This window comes from Haliotis rufescens, unplaced genomic scaffold, assembly GCF_023055435.1.
Source record: "Haliotis rufescens isolate VD_foot unplaced genomic scaffold, xgHalRufe1.0.p SCAF_1, whole genome shotgun sequence".
In the NCBI taxonomy this organism is placed as follows: domain Eukaryota; kingdom Metazoa; phylum Mollusca; class Gastropoda; order Lepetellida; family Haliotidae; genus Haliotis; species Haliotis rufescens.
Window position 1 is genome coordinate 77007789 of NW_025963779.1, and position 14380 is coordinate 77022168.

The following is a 14380-nucleotide window of genomic DNA, read 5'->3' on the forward strand; positions in this document are numbered from 1 at the left end:
TCCGATTGACCAATATACAATACGTAGCCTCAAGTTAAGGAAGAGCAATATATATGTATCGCCATGGCAGGGAGTTATTAATGATTTAGTACTCTTCAATGTCTTTTAGAATAAGATTCATACCGACACGAACCCTACCAGCGTCGTCAACACATGACTCACGCTTTGGTGGGTTTTTTATATTCCTCAGTTAAGAATGGACGTCAGACTTTATAGTTTATGGCCTTTCCGTCCAATGCTTTGATTTATTTCTGTGACTAAATGTCATTCTTGAAAAAGCCACCCATGTTGTCTTCTTTGTTAAGATTAAAAAAATTGGGTTATACAGCTATTAGCAAGCATTTTCTAAATGTATGTTTGTTGTTTAACGCTACATTCAGCAATATTCCAGCTATGTGACGACGGCCTGTAAATAATCGAATATGGACCAGACAATTCAGTGATCGATATTGGTGAGGTGAGGTGAAATGGGGTTTAACGTCGCGTCCAAGATTATTGCACTTATATAGTCGTCTAAGGCGCCGCGATTCGCTGTGCAGAGTTGCGTCTCTTAGGCACGCCTGACACTTATGATTGTGGGTTCGAATCCCGGTTCGCCCCGATTACGTTTCTAGGTTTGTCAGCACCATACCCGTGCTCTTGGGTTTCACCGAAGTGGTAAACATCTGAGACCTGCATCACTTCGGGCTTTCCTCCCACATTAAGCTGACAGGCCGTGATATGACTGGAATACTGTTAAAAGCGGCGTTAAACCAGACTCACTCACTCACTAATATGCTGGGGATATATGCTAACCCGGAATCCCTAAGAGGACATTCTAACGGACCACTGAAAGGATCGTTTGGCCAAACTACTACATTGGTAACATGTTTCCAGCTTGGGTTAATCTTAAGGTAAATCACTAAAGTCATTGTCAAGTGCTCACATGACTGGCGACTGGTCTTTGTTGTGATTTCCACTTTCAAAGTTTGGAACAAACAGTTATATTGCAGATGTAAATGATTGGAGTGAGGGAATTCGTTGTAGTTTCGTCTTGGGTCAAAGAATGGCTTAAACTGCACTTTATGTATAGGTTACACAATGACAGTTGGCAATCAATAACAAAAAGACATTCCGTGATCGACCCTGAAGATCCGGGGTAGAATAGGTCCTCAGCGACCCATGCTTGCCGTAAAAGGCGACTATGCTTGTCGTAAAATGCGACAAACGGGATCGGGTGGTCAGACTCGCTGACTTGGTTGATGCATGTCATCGATCTCAATTGCGTGGATCGATGTTCATGATGTCAATCACTTGAAGGTCTGGTCCAGACTCGATTATTTACAGACCGCCGTGGGGTGGGATGGGGTTGCGGTCTTGTAGCCTAGTGGTTAAAGCGTCATGTCGAAGATCCGGGTTCGATTCCCGATACGGGTACAATGTGTAGAGCCCATTTCTGGTGTCCCCCGCCGTGATATTGCTGGAATATTGCTAAAAGCGGCGTGAAACCATACTCACTCACCCAGTGCTCATGGTCAGTACCTGCTGAAACATTTCCAAGCTACACAGAGTAACCGATTCCCGCGGCGGTATGACGTACGAGCCGCAGTTATAACAACCTTCCCATCGTTAATGAGTGCGATAACACACTTGATCCCAATTCCGACCCCCTTACTATCACCGCAAAGGTCGGCCTGAGGTGCTCCAAGACAACACCTCTGGCAGATGCAGTCTGTGGACTTTGATATGACCATCACTGTCAATGTGGTCGAATAGACTTAAATTACATCTGTTTGGATATTATTTTGGACAATCTAAAATGTTGATATTCATTAATGTGGTCAACCCTGACCTCAAATAATACAACATAGTTCCGCAACCATCTATCCTCTTTTTCCTTGGTGAAAGTGGATGACATCTCCCAGATTAAGTTGACACGCTGTGGTATGCCTGGAGACGTTGGTTGGTTTGTTGTTTAACGCCGCACTCAGCAATATTCCAGCTATATGATGGCGGTCTCTAAATAATCGAGTCTGGACCAGACAATCCAGTGATTAATATCGTGAGCATCGATCCACGCAATTGGGATCAATGACATGGAGACGGTCATTGGAGGAGATTAACCTGAAGTCAATCTAACACTTGTTAAATATACTACAAGAAAGTTAAGGACTATCTGATTCTTTCATATCACTATAGTTATTATGTCATGCCATGACTGTTTAAGTCAAGTGAAAGAATCGGGTGGTCCTTAACGTTTTGTTAATAGTATAAGAAGCGGGTTTTCATAGTTTATCTTCGTCCCTATATAATAACACAGGAATAGGTCAGTATGTCAGCTACATGTATATATGTATCTTAATTTGTAAACCCACTCCACACTCAAGCATGAAATGTCAGCGAAGTCACCATGCTCTAGAAATGTCAGACGCATTAAGAAACTACATATCTACACTCTGCTTTAACAACTCATTGGGAATCCTTTCACTGCATCGTTTCCATGATGAACTACGCCTGCTCAGAGCGTGAGGTTCCACTGTTATAAGCAGGTTTATATAAACTTGGACCTTGGACATAAATTCAAACTGGGAAATTGAGGTTAGATCTCACACATGATATTTTGTTATTCCTGATTGCTGGTGTGGTTATTCCTGATTGTTGACTTCTTGTTATCTGCATGTTACTAATACCGATAAGGAGGCAATAAGATCTTAAGATCATGCAACAGTACCTTGTATCGCTATTGTTTAGAATCCCCTGTAGTGTCCTGGGCCCACTTGCACAAAGCGATCTTAGCGCTACAATTATTGTAAATCCTTAAGGTCGCGATCTTAGGCTTCGGCTACAATCGCCATCCACTTGCACAAAGCGATTGTAGGCTAAGATCATTGCAAGCTACAATCGAAACTTACAATTGGTCCGGACCAATCTTAAGTAGCTAAGATCGTTGTAGTCCCTGAATAAACTTGACAAAATGGCGTGCAAGGCTTGGTCTGTTTCACATAAATAATCTGCTTTACATTCAAACTTTGCCGCTTTATTTTGTTAAACTTTATAATTCGAATCGACACTTAAAAACATGAAGAACGCACCACAGATTTAAAGTCAGAAATATTGTTAATTACCATAGTTAAACACGTAACTATCGAGTCGATAGCTAAAAGGAATATTCCCATCCGACTCAATTCTGAAAGAAATTTGAAACAACATACCTTTTCGCTAAACAAGGGAATGATAAAATCCTAAGTCGTCCCGCAAGCGTTTTGTAACGTCCGTGACCTTTTCGATAAGTCAAGGGCAGCTAATCTTAGTTTATACTCTAGATGGGAGTGGTTTCCCTTTGTATCAGCAGAGTCAAGCTCCTCACAGCGATAGTACGTTCCCGGAGCTCTCTATACTATCGCTGCCACCAGTCAAAACTCCCCACTGTGAATAGGTGGCCACAACCATGCTTGGAGTTGAACTCGCAACCGAATGACCGTTATGTTTACAAACAAGTGACGACTGTCGTGACGCCGAATACACTTATCGCTGCTAAATTACTTTCTTCGTTAGTCAATTTGAATTTCTGTTTCATTAAAACTATCGTGTTATTGATATAGTAAGAATGTAAGGGAGAAGTTGGTTGATTTTCCGTTAATCTGCAATCTCGAACCAATCTGATTATCAAAACAACAAAGTAAATTCATCGGGAAAACATGGTCAGTCGTAAACCTTTTCAAATTGAAATATGATGGCATTCCGAAAGACATAAACAAAAGTATAAACGTTACTGCATATGGGGTTGGAGGGCAAATTTCAAGATTCTTGAAATGGCCGCGCCCACACTGGTGGCAGCGATGTTACTGAGAGTGTAACGAAGGTGTCACGCGCTGGGAAGGAGCTTGCAGCAGAGTACAATCTACCTTACCCAGTGTATCAATGTTGTTGAATCGCTGAGCTCCCCCTATATTTCTTTTGGGTCACATTCTTGTCAGTTATTTTGTCTTTAGTTTATCATTAAATTAATCTACAAATAAATACAAGCTGAAGAGCAAATCATACATGTTTAAATCTAAAATCAAATGGGACGGGGACGACCGGTTAAATATCAGAGTTTAAAAGAAAAAAATACAAGTATTCATCAAACAAGCAAATGTACATGATGAAAAATTTGATTTTTTTGCAAAATATCCCATAAATAGCAAAAATAAATTTCACATTTAAAAAAAAAAAAAAAAAAAAAATTAATACTTCGGGAAAATATATAAACAATTGCTTTCTCGAAACATTGTTCATTATTCTTATTTCCCGTCTATGCGTTTTTGAAAGTTCCCGTCTTTCTGTGTTTTGAAATGGTAGTCATAACATCCTTTATTGTAGCAACGAAACGAAAACATGAAGAATATATTAAGGATTTTACGAAAAGCTCCCCCAAATAGATGACGATCATGCATTTACACGTTATGGTTTTAGGAAATATTATTATTATTTATTTTAATTTTCATAATAATTGTGTTACTAAATAATGTATTTATTCGTATTTCAATACTTTGAATAAAAACATGAGTAGGTATTTCTCTTGTTGAAATAGAAAACAAATTCCTAAATCACGACAGTATTAATGCCGACAAGAATTAATGCCTTCATTCTAGTAATCGTTTCCTTCAAATAATTGGGACCTTTCTTGAAACTGTTCAAAGTGCGATGGAGGGAGGTACGTGTTGCGTGTTGTTACCGGTTCCACTTATTGTATGCGCAGCAAACTATGCGCGTTTGTAGACAACTGTAGACAGGAGTCGAGTTTAAAATATTCGTACCTCCACCATTGAAGATTTCAATCTTAGTTAAGATCGCGATCTTAAATCCAAGCGGTCTTACAATCGCGCTAAGATCGGTTTGTGCAAGTGGATTAGGACAATTGTAAGGTGATTGTAAAGTTGATTGTAGCCGCCTAAGATCGATTGTAACTTAGATTGTTCTGTGCAAGTGGGCCCTGGGTCCACTTGCACAAAGCGATCTTTGCGCTACAATTATTGTAAATCCTTAAGGTCGCGAGCTTAGGCTTAAGCTACAATTGTCATCCACTTGCACAAAGCGATTGTAGGTTAAGATCACTGTAAGCTACAATCGAAACTTACAATTGGTCCAGACCAATCTTAAGTAGCTAAGATTGTTGTAGTCCCTGACAAAATGGCGTGCAAGACAGGGCCAGTTTCACATTAATAATCTGCTTTACGATCAAACACTGCCTCTTTATTGTTAGATTTTATGATTCGAATCGACACTTCAAGTTCAACAACACGAAGACCGCACCACAGATTTAACGTAAAAAATATCGTTAATTGCGATAGTGAACCACATAACTATCGAGTCGATAGTTAAAAAGTACTATTCCCACCCGTGTCAATGCTGAAAGAAGTCTAAAACAACATACCTTATCAAGGGAAGGATAAAACCTAAGTCGTCTGCAAGCGATTTGTAACGTCCGTGACCTTTAAGATAAATCAAGGGCAGCTAATCATAGTTTATATTCTAGATGGGAGTGGTTTCCCTTTGTATAAGTATCGTAGAATCTACCTTGCCCAGTGTATTAATGTTGTTGAACCGCCGAGCTCCCCTTGTATATCTTTTGGGTCACATTCGTGTCAGTTATTTTGTCTTTAGTTTATCATTAAATTAATCTACAAGTAAACACAAGTTGAAGTGCAAAATCATACGTTTATATGTAAAATCGAGTGGGACAGTCACGAGCGGTTGTAATATCTGAATTTTTAAGAAACTAATACAAATATTCATCAAACAAGCAAATACACATGATGAGACATTTGAAATTTGTGTAAAATATCCAATAAATAGCAAAAGTAAAATTCACACTTTTTAAAAAATATAATTAATACCAAATGAATATATATTAAACAACTTCTTTCTTGAAACATTATTCTTTTTACCCGTACATGCATTCTTGAAATCTCCCGTCTTACTGTGTTTTGAAAAGGTTGTAACATCCTTTGTAATAGCGGCAAAACTAAAACATGAAGGTTATACATGTATTTAGGATTTTACGGAAAGCTCCCCCAAATAGATGACGATCATACATTTACCTGTTATGTTATTTTGACATAGAGATCTATTACTATTTTCTATTTTTACTTCCATAATAAGAATGTCACTGAATCTATATGCCAACATTCTAATTATTGTTTCCTTCAAATAGTTGAGACCTTTCAACTGTGCAAGGTGCGTTGAGGGAGGTACGTGTTGTATGTCGTAAACCGGTTCCACACGTTGTATTCGCAGCAAGATTTGCGCGTTTGCAGACAACCATAGACAGGAGTCTAGTTTAAGATATTTGTACCTCCACCATTGAAGATTTCAATCTTAGTTAAGATCACGATCTTAAATCCAAGCCGTCTTACAATCGCGTTAAAATCGGTTTGTACAAGTGGAATAGGACAATTGTAGGGTGATTGTAAAGTTGATTGTAGCCGCCTAAGATCGATTGTAACTAAGACTGTTCTGTGCAAGTGGACCCTGGTCTGTCAGTAACGGGACGCGTGGATTCCAGGGTGAACGTCGTCGACATGCATCACTGTCCTTCCAGATTAATACATAATTAAAATATTACTTAAAGCGGCGTTAAACTCACTCCCACAGCGCGAGATAGATGAATGGCGATGTCACTCGTAACGCCTACGTTGCGAAGTATTGGCTCGGCTACGTACGCCCCGACTGACACTCAACATCACTAAAACCTAACACAACGCTCGGGTGTCAGGATGGACTCAAGGACATTTGACGCAAAAACAGCTTCGGATACATAACAAAGACAAACACTCCTGATGCTAATCCTCGACAGTTATGATTTATGACATGTTGAGTTTTTTCAGAAACTGATATATGGACGTCAGCTACTCTGTCCGACTACACGGATATATTGACAAAAACTCAACATTTACAGGTGCACCAGCCCTCCTCCTCCACCGGCGCCACGGATCTGGCAGTTGGTTCGTGGAAACATCAAACTTCTGTCAAGTACCACTGCAAGTTAAACACGAGCTTCGAACAAAACTTAAAACAAGAATTTGAAAAAAAGCATAAGGACAAACGTATCAAATAGCAGTCCCCTTACCCGGATGTAGGTACACACTGTGGTGGATATTTAACTGATTACAGGACGGAACTGTATCTGTGGTTGTGTCTATATGAATTATATGTTGCAATTCAAGTCATCTAAAAGAAATCCCGTTTGTGAAGATACTGTTGTCACAATACGCTCACTTAATTGATATGGCAGGAAAGGATTGCGGGTTGTGTTTAATGGCTGTTTAAACACGGCTCTTCAGTATAGACTAGCGGTTCGGGGTCGATTTCTCAAATACAGACAGACAGACAGACAATAGTTTATTAACGTCTCACTCCTGTACATACATAAAACAGCTTCACACAACCTGACATAGATAAAATGTACAGAACCATTCAATAGAATTATGAGAGACGAATTATCACAGAATTTATACATAAATGATATAAAGATGATATAGTAAAAAGTTATCCATATAAAAGATGTTTTCTACGATTAAGAATTAAAAAGCAGACTTTGGCAAGTATAAAACACACACTGGAGTCACTGAAAATAAAACAAAGTTTGTCGATATCAGGTATATCTAAAAAATTATAAGATTTAGCAATACATTCATTAAAAAGAGTTGCCCTGATATCATCATATAATGCGCAGTGAAACAAAACATGGACCTCGTCTTCTACGCTGTCATTACAGTGAAAACATTTTCTATTATTGACAGGTACACCTTCGTATCGACCGGTTTCCACTCGAATAGGAGCCACTCCACATCTAAACTTGGCTAGTGCCGGGAAGGCTGTGATATTGTTGGAATATTGCTACAGACGGTTTTAAAGCACTCATACATTGACTGTCAGTGGAATGTGGAATTAAAACCCGAATTGTCTCATATCGTGGATGTTTAATATTTGGGGAAACCCACGAGCACGGGTATGGTGCTTACAGACCAAAGATCCAAATCAGGTCGAACCAAGGATCGACGGAATCTTTATACAACTCTCCTGATGGGGCGATGCCATAGTGTTTCCTTTTCTTATCCGGTTTGGTAATGCTGACACTGTATGCGGTACCTATGTCTGTGGTGGCCTCATGTGGCGGATCGGTGAAGATCCGAGGAAGAATAGGTCTTCAGCAACCCCTACTTGGCGACTATATTGTCGTGAGAGGCGACGAACGGGATCGGGTGTTCAGGCTCGCTGACTTGGTTGATGCATGCCATCGTATCCCAATTGCGTGGATCGATGGTCATGATATCAACCCCTGGATTGTCTTGTCTAGAATCGATTATATACATATAGCTGGAATATTGCCGATTGCAAGCAAGCAAGCAAGCAAACAAACAGACAAACAAACAATATAAGGCGCCATAGTCCATTCATATATAACTATATTGCATTGCATCAGTAGAACAAAATTCAATTATAGATCCACGACCATCATACAGCATCGAGTTAATTCGACAGCAATACAGGATCATGAGTACAACAGAAACATTCACTAGGGTTCATTGCAGCCTCGCCTCGGGGCTTATCGTAGGTTTGTCATATTTATATCCTGTTATTGATCTGCCACAATAGATTGAAATCTTAATCTGATTAAATGTTTATTCAGATTTTTTTAGTTTCATCAAACTCAGTAAATGCGCTATCGTGTGACTGAGTTTCTGGGCCATCGCTTGATGGCTTCTTTGTTTACATGCCGCCGTCGCATAGCAGAAGAACTGTGCGGTGTCAGGCAACCTACGTTTTTATGCAATTTGTGCGAGTGGCGGGTGCTGCCTGTAGGGCAGGACATGCTGACCCTTTTCGCGAACACCTGGTGTCATCACTGATTTGCAGTGATCCCTTCATATAATTTTCACAACTATTCTGTCTTTTACGTCCAATGGAACACCTGGTGTCATCACTGATTTGCAGTGAATCATTCATATAATTTCCACCGATATGGAATATGTTTCTTCGGATAATCGAGACGTTTTATATTTACATTTCGTTTTTGGGTCAAAACCATGTCGAAATATATCATACAACAAAACCGATAACATGTACAAACATTCTGTTAAGGAAAACATAGAACATCAGTCAACGAATGACTGTAAACTGATGGTTTTCTGGTTGAAATTAAGGAGGAAAGATACTATTAGGAACATCCTGCTAGTCGTGTTGTACAGAGCTTTTCATCCGCTCTCCTCGCTGACCTCAGTGATCCATTCATATATTTTTCACCGCTATTTCGCCTTTTACGACCAATGGAATCTCCTTCGACAGATAATTGAGGCATTACTTTTATTTTAAGTTGAAGTTTTATGTTTACATATACATGTAGGTGAAATACTACACGGCGTCAAGTATTTGGTTTGTTACTATATTGCAATGCGACCACCTGAGGATACTAACGGAGTGAATGAATCAGTGGCCTGTAGATAATCGGGTTTGGACCAGACAAACCAGTAATAGAGCGCATGGACAACAATCCACGTCTCCAGGGCCAGACCACACGATCCTTACTCGTCAGCTCTGAAGCATTGGACACTGGGACCTAGATTCACCCGGAGTCCCCGCATTACGGGGGCCATATCAAACATAGGCGGATCCCGTGGGGGGTGTCATTGGGGTCCGGACAGCCCCACCCCACCCACCACCCCTTTTTGAAAACCAAATGTAGTTTGTTGTAGGCAGTAAAATTGAGTGAGATATTGATATTTTGGACCACTCCCTTTTGAAAATGCTGTATCCGCCCTTGTCAGATTCCATCCGCACATATACTTCTTAACCATGGTAATTTGATTCCGCTTTAGTTTGGAGCTGTTAGCACATCGTGTAGTATACAGTATTCCCAATGTCATGTGAGAAGGGTTCCATTAACAATGCCTCATTGTTAGATCCTAACCCGGTGGCATAACTTGGCGAAAAAATAGTCTCGCTGTTACTTTATAATCTTTTACCAAACACAGACGTACCCAGCGTTACAATACAAACCATCAAGACATGGCAGCTTCATAATAAGTTGACACACTTTCTGGATATAAGAAACTGGTGATTTAGCAGAAACCTGTATACCTTTAGTCAAAAACTGGTGTTTGATGTGTCGCCTACCGTTTGTTTTGCGCCTTGTGATGTTTACATGATGGGGGGTGAAATGGGATAATGTGTCCCCTTTCTGTGTCGCGATGTTGTGTTTGATGTAAAGGTCGTGTGTACACACCAGTCCTGTCATACTGCGTGCTAATTATATTGTGATCCATGTAGAGTGGGAAAGATCCGCCTTCTCTTTTAGCTCACCTTACTGCCCTGTCATACAACCGGGTGATTAGAAGCAAGATGTTGTAGCGTTGTTAGTGTGTCATGAGCGGTGTAATACTGTTGTCTTTCAACTGCTTGGGTGTAGGTTTAAGGGGAAAAAAAGTACCCTGACTTTTTATTTGTTGCTCACTATCTACTTATATGTACCTTGGAGATTTTGGGCAGTGAGGTGGTCTTGTGGTTAACGAGTTGGGTTTGTCGCGACGAGGGACCGGGTTCGATTCCCTGCAAGGGTACAACGTGAAAAACTTTTGGTTTTGGTGTCAACCTGTTTATGTGTCTTGAATACTGTTAAAACAGCGTAAACCAAATGCTCGCCCAGCTGTCTACGGCCCCGCAACTCGCTGTAAACCCTATGATAGTGAGTTCGAATCCCGATTCGCCCCTATTATGTTTCTAGTGATGTCGGCATCATACCCGTGCTCGTGGGTTTCACCATAGTGGTTAACGTCTGATACCTGCATCACTTCAGGCTTTCCTTCTACATTAAGCTGATACGCCGTGATAATGCATGTAACTGTTAAAAGCGGCAATAATTCCAACTCACTCACTCACTCACTTAGTGTCGCATGACATCACCTGTACTTCAGATGACATCACCTGTACTTCACATGACATCACATGTACTTCACATGACATCACCTGTACTTCACATGACATCACCTGTACGTCAAACGACATCACCTGTACTTCACATGACATCGCCTGTACTTCACATGACATCACCTGTACTTCACATGACATCGCCTGTACTTCACATGACATCATATGTACTTCTCATGACATCACCTGCAGTTCACATGACATCACCTGTACTTCACATGACATCACCTGTACTTCACATGACATCACCTGTACGTCACATGACATCATATGTACTTCACATGATATCACCTGCAGTTCACATGACATCACCTCTACTTCACATGACATCACCTGTACTTCACATGACATCACCTGTACTTCACATGACATCACCTGTACTTCACATGACATCATATGTACTTCACATGATATCACCTGCAGTTCACATGACATCACCTGTACTTCACATGACATCACATGTACTTCACATGACATCACCTGTACTTCTCATGACATCACCTGTACGTCAAACGACATCACCTGTACTTCACATGACATCACCTGTACTTCACATGACATGACATGTACTTCACATGACATCACCTATACTTCACATGACATCACCTGTACTTCTCATGACATCACCTGTACGTCAAACATCACCTGTACTTCACATGACATCGCCTGTACTTCACATGACATCACCTGTACTTCACAAGACATCATATGTACTTCACATGACATCACCTGTACTTCACATGACATCATCTGTACTTCACATGACATCACTTGTACTTCTCATGACATCACCTGTACGTCAAACGACATCACCTGTACTTCACATGACATCGCCTGTACTTCACATGACATCACCTGTACTTCACATGACATCACCTGTACTTCACATGACATCACCTGTACTTCACATGACATCACCTGTACGTCAAACGACATCATCTCTACTTCACATGACATCACCTGTACTTCACATGACATCGCCTGTACTTCACATGACTTCACTTGTACTTCACATGATATCACCTGCAGGTCACATGACATCACCTGTACTTCACATGACAACACTTGGACTTCACATGACATCACTATACTTCACATGACATCACTTGTACTTCACATGACATCACCTCTACTTCACATGACATCACCTGTTCTTCACATGACAACACTAGGACTTCACTGGAGATCACCTGTACTATGACTCAAATAACATGAAAAATTGAAAGAAATTCAATATTGTACAAAGATCTTCCACCTACCCATGCTTGTCAACTTAATAAACGAAGTACATCTTGAGTAAAAAGTTGAGCCGCATTTTCCCTGATTGATGTAGTATGTGTAGATTTGAGTCATGTTTGTCTGATGATATCCAAGTCGCAAACCAAGGCGGCTAGGTTACTGCTAGCCTTGCTCCAATGCTGTATTGAATGATAAGTGAAAAGTAATTGTATCCTTATAATCGGCAAGTCTAAGGACGGCAGTCTCTTGTAGGGACAAGTTGTTCTTATTATTTATATAATCTAGAAATTATGATTTAAACTATTAATTATTGCCTTAGAGACTTGTGCAAGTCTAGTTTACCGCCTTCACAGGCCAATGGGACTCCTTACATCAAACACAGGAACAGCCCTTCATCGTATCACATGCTGACCTCTTCAAGCCATTGGAACCCGGTGATATACTTTAATAGACATTGTCAAAACTGATAGTTTACCTTGGTCGTGGTTTCTGTGAGTGACAAGACAACAGGGACACTATCGGGTTTCTTTGTAATTTGACAGGCCAATTTCGTTTTCTTTATTTCCATTAATTGCTTCCTGTACACGCTTGTTCGTGTTGACATGCCGACATGAAAATTTGTACCTGCTCGTTAAGGAATGGTCACGTGACTACAGATCGTCGTAAGATGTGTCCGCCCATGCATGTAGATGTAGACATGACGGCTCAAGGTGTGAGAAGGTTGTATGTTTTTGCCTTATCTGCAAGGTCGTCTCGTAAATGTACAATGTGGCCACGACATTGTCACATCAAACATGCAGACAAGGTTTAGATGATAAAAAACACCCCCTTGATTGATAAACGTACTCAGGGTTATTAATATCCTTTGTTAAATTACATTGAAGAGATTTAAATAACTTGTGGTATCCCGATTTTTTTTAAATAGCTTGTTCCGAAAGATTGAATAACTGCAAAAGAAGCGTTGGTTGAACGTTATTCACGAAGAGAGATTTTGTACATAGTGTAATTCGCAACAAATTGGCGACGAGTTCCATTATTTATTCAGATGTATAGGATAGCTACGCCATAAATGGCAAATAACAATTAAGAACCAAGCGTGATATATTTCACGATAAACCATTATTCTATCATAACGTCATTTCTGGTGATTCGAATATGCGCGCGCAACTTGATGACGTCATACATGGGACGACATTATGTTTGCGAGGGAAGTGTCCAGGAAGTTGTCCCCAAGTACAATGTAGCTGCGCAACGCAGATAAACGCGATGGCCGAACGATCACATCCCAAAATGGGAAAGACATGACAATCGGTATTGGGAGAAAAGGTACAGGTAATCGACGTGAGTATTGTCAGAATATGCAGGAAATACCCACCTGTGCATAAAATGGACTTGTCCGACATTGCCGAGGTCGGATTCTCTTGAGCGAGTCATCATTATTAAAATTTGGGTGTATATTTTTAATGCTTGTACGTTTTATCATAATCCTTAAAGAGGCTGTACATAATGTTGATATGTCATATTCATAGCCAATGAACTTTCTTCTTGTATTGGTGATTATTAATGTGAATGGCCGAACATATAGAAGAAACTTGTTGTGAATAATAAGATACATGTCCTGAAGACATTGTCAAGTTTTCTAAAACATTTATATGCCATCTTGTTGTACTTTTTATACATTTATGGGTAAAAAGTAAATCATGTACCACCGTTGGTGGCAACGACATTGTGATATCAGACGTATTAATAACCCATGCAGACGAATTTAAGATAGCAAAAACATTAGCTGCATTCATATCTCCATGTACATGCCATTCCTTTACAACCCCTTGGGGATTCCGGGTTAGAGTAAGTCCTAGCAAACTATGCTGGTAGTAAGAAGGGACTTTTCTGAGGATCGGGTGGTCCGGGGTGGTAACTTGGTTGACGGGTGTCCAAATACATAGGGGGCGTGTGTCGTTGCTCTTAATATCAATCACCAGTCTAGCCAGACTCGTTTATTTACAGGCCGCCGTCATACAGCGGGAATATTGCTGAGTGCGGCGTTAAACAAACAAAGATAAAGTCGCTTTTGTCTGAGGTATGGTATAATTTGTTTGTTGTTTAACGCCGCACTCAGCAATATTACAGCTATATGACGGCGGTCTGTAAATAATCGAATATGGACCAGACAATACAGTGATTGACATCATCA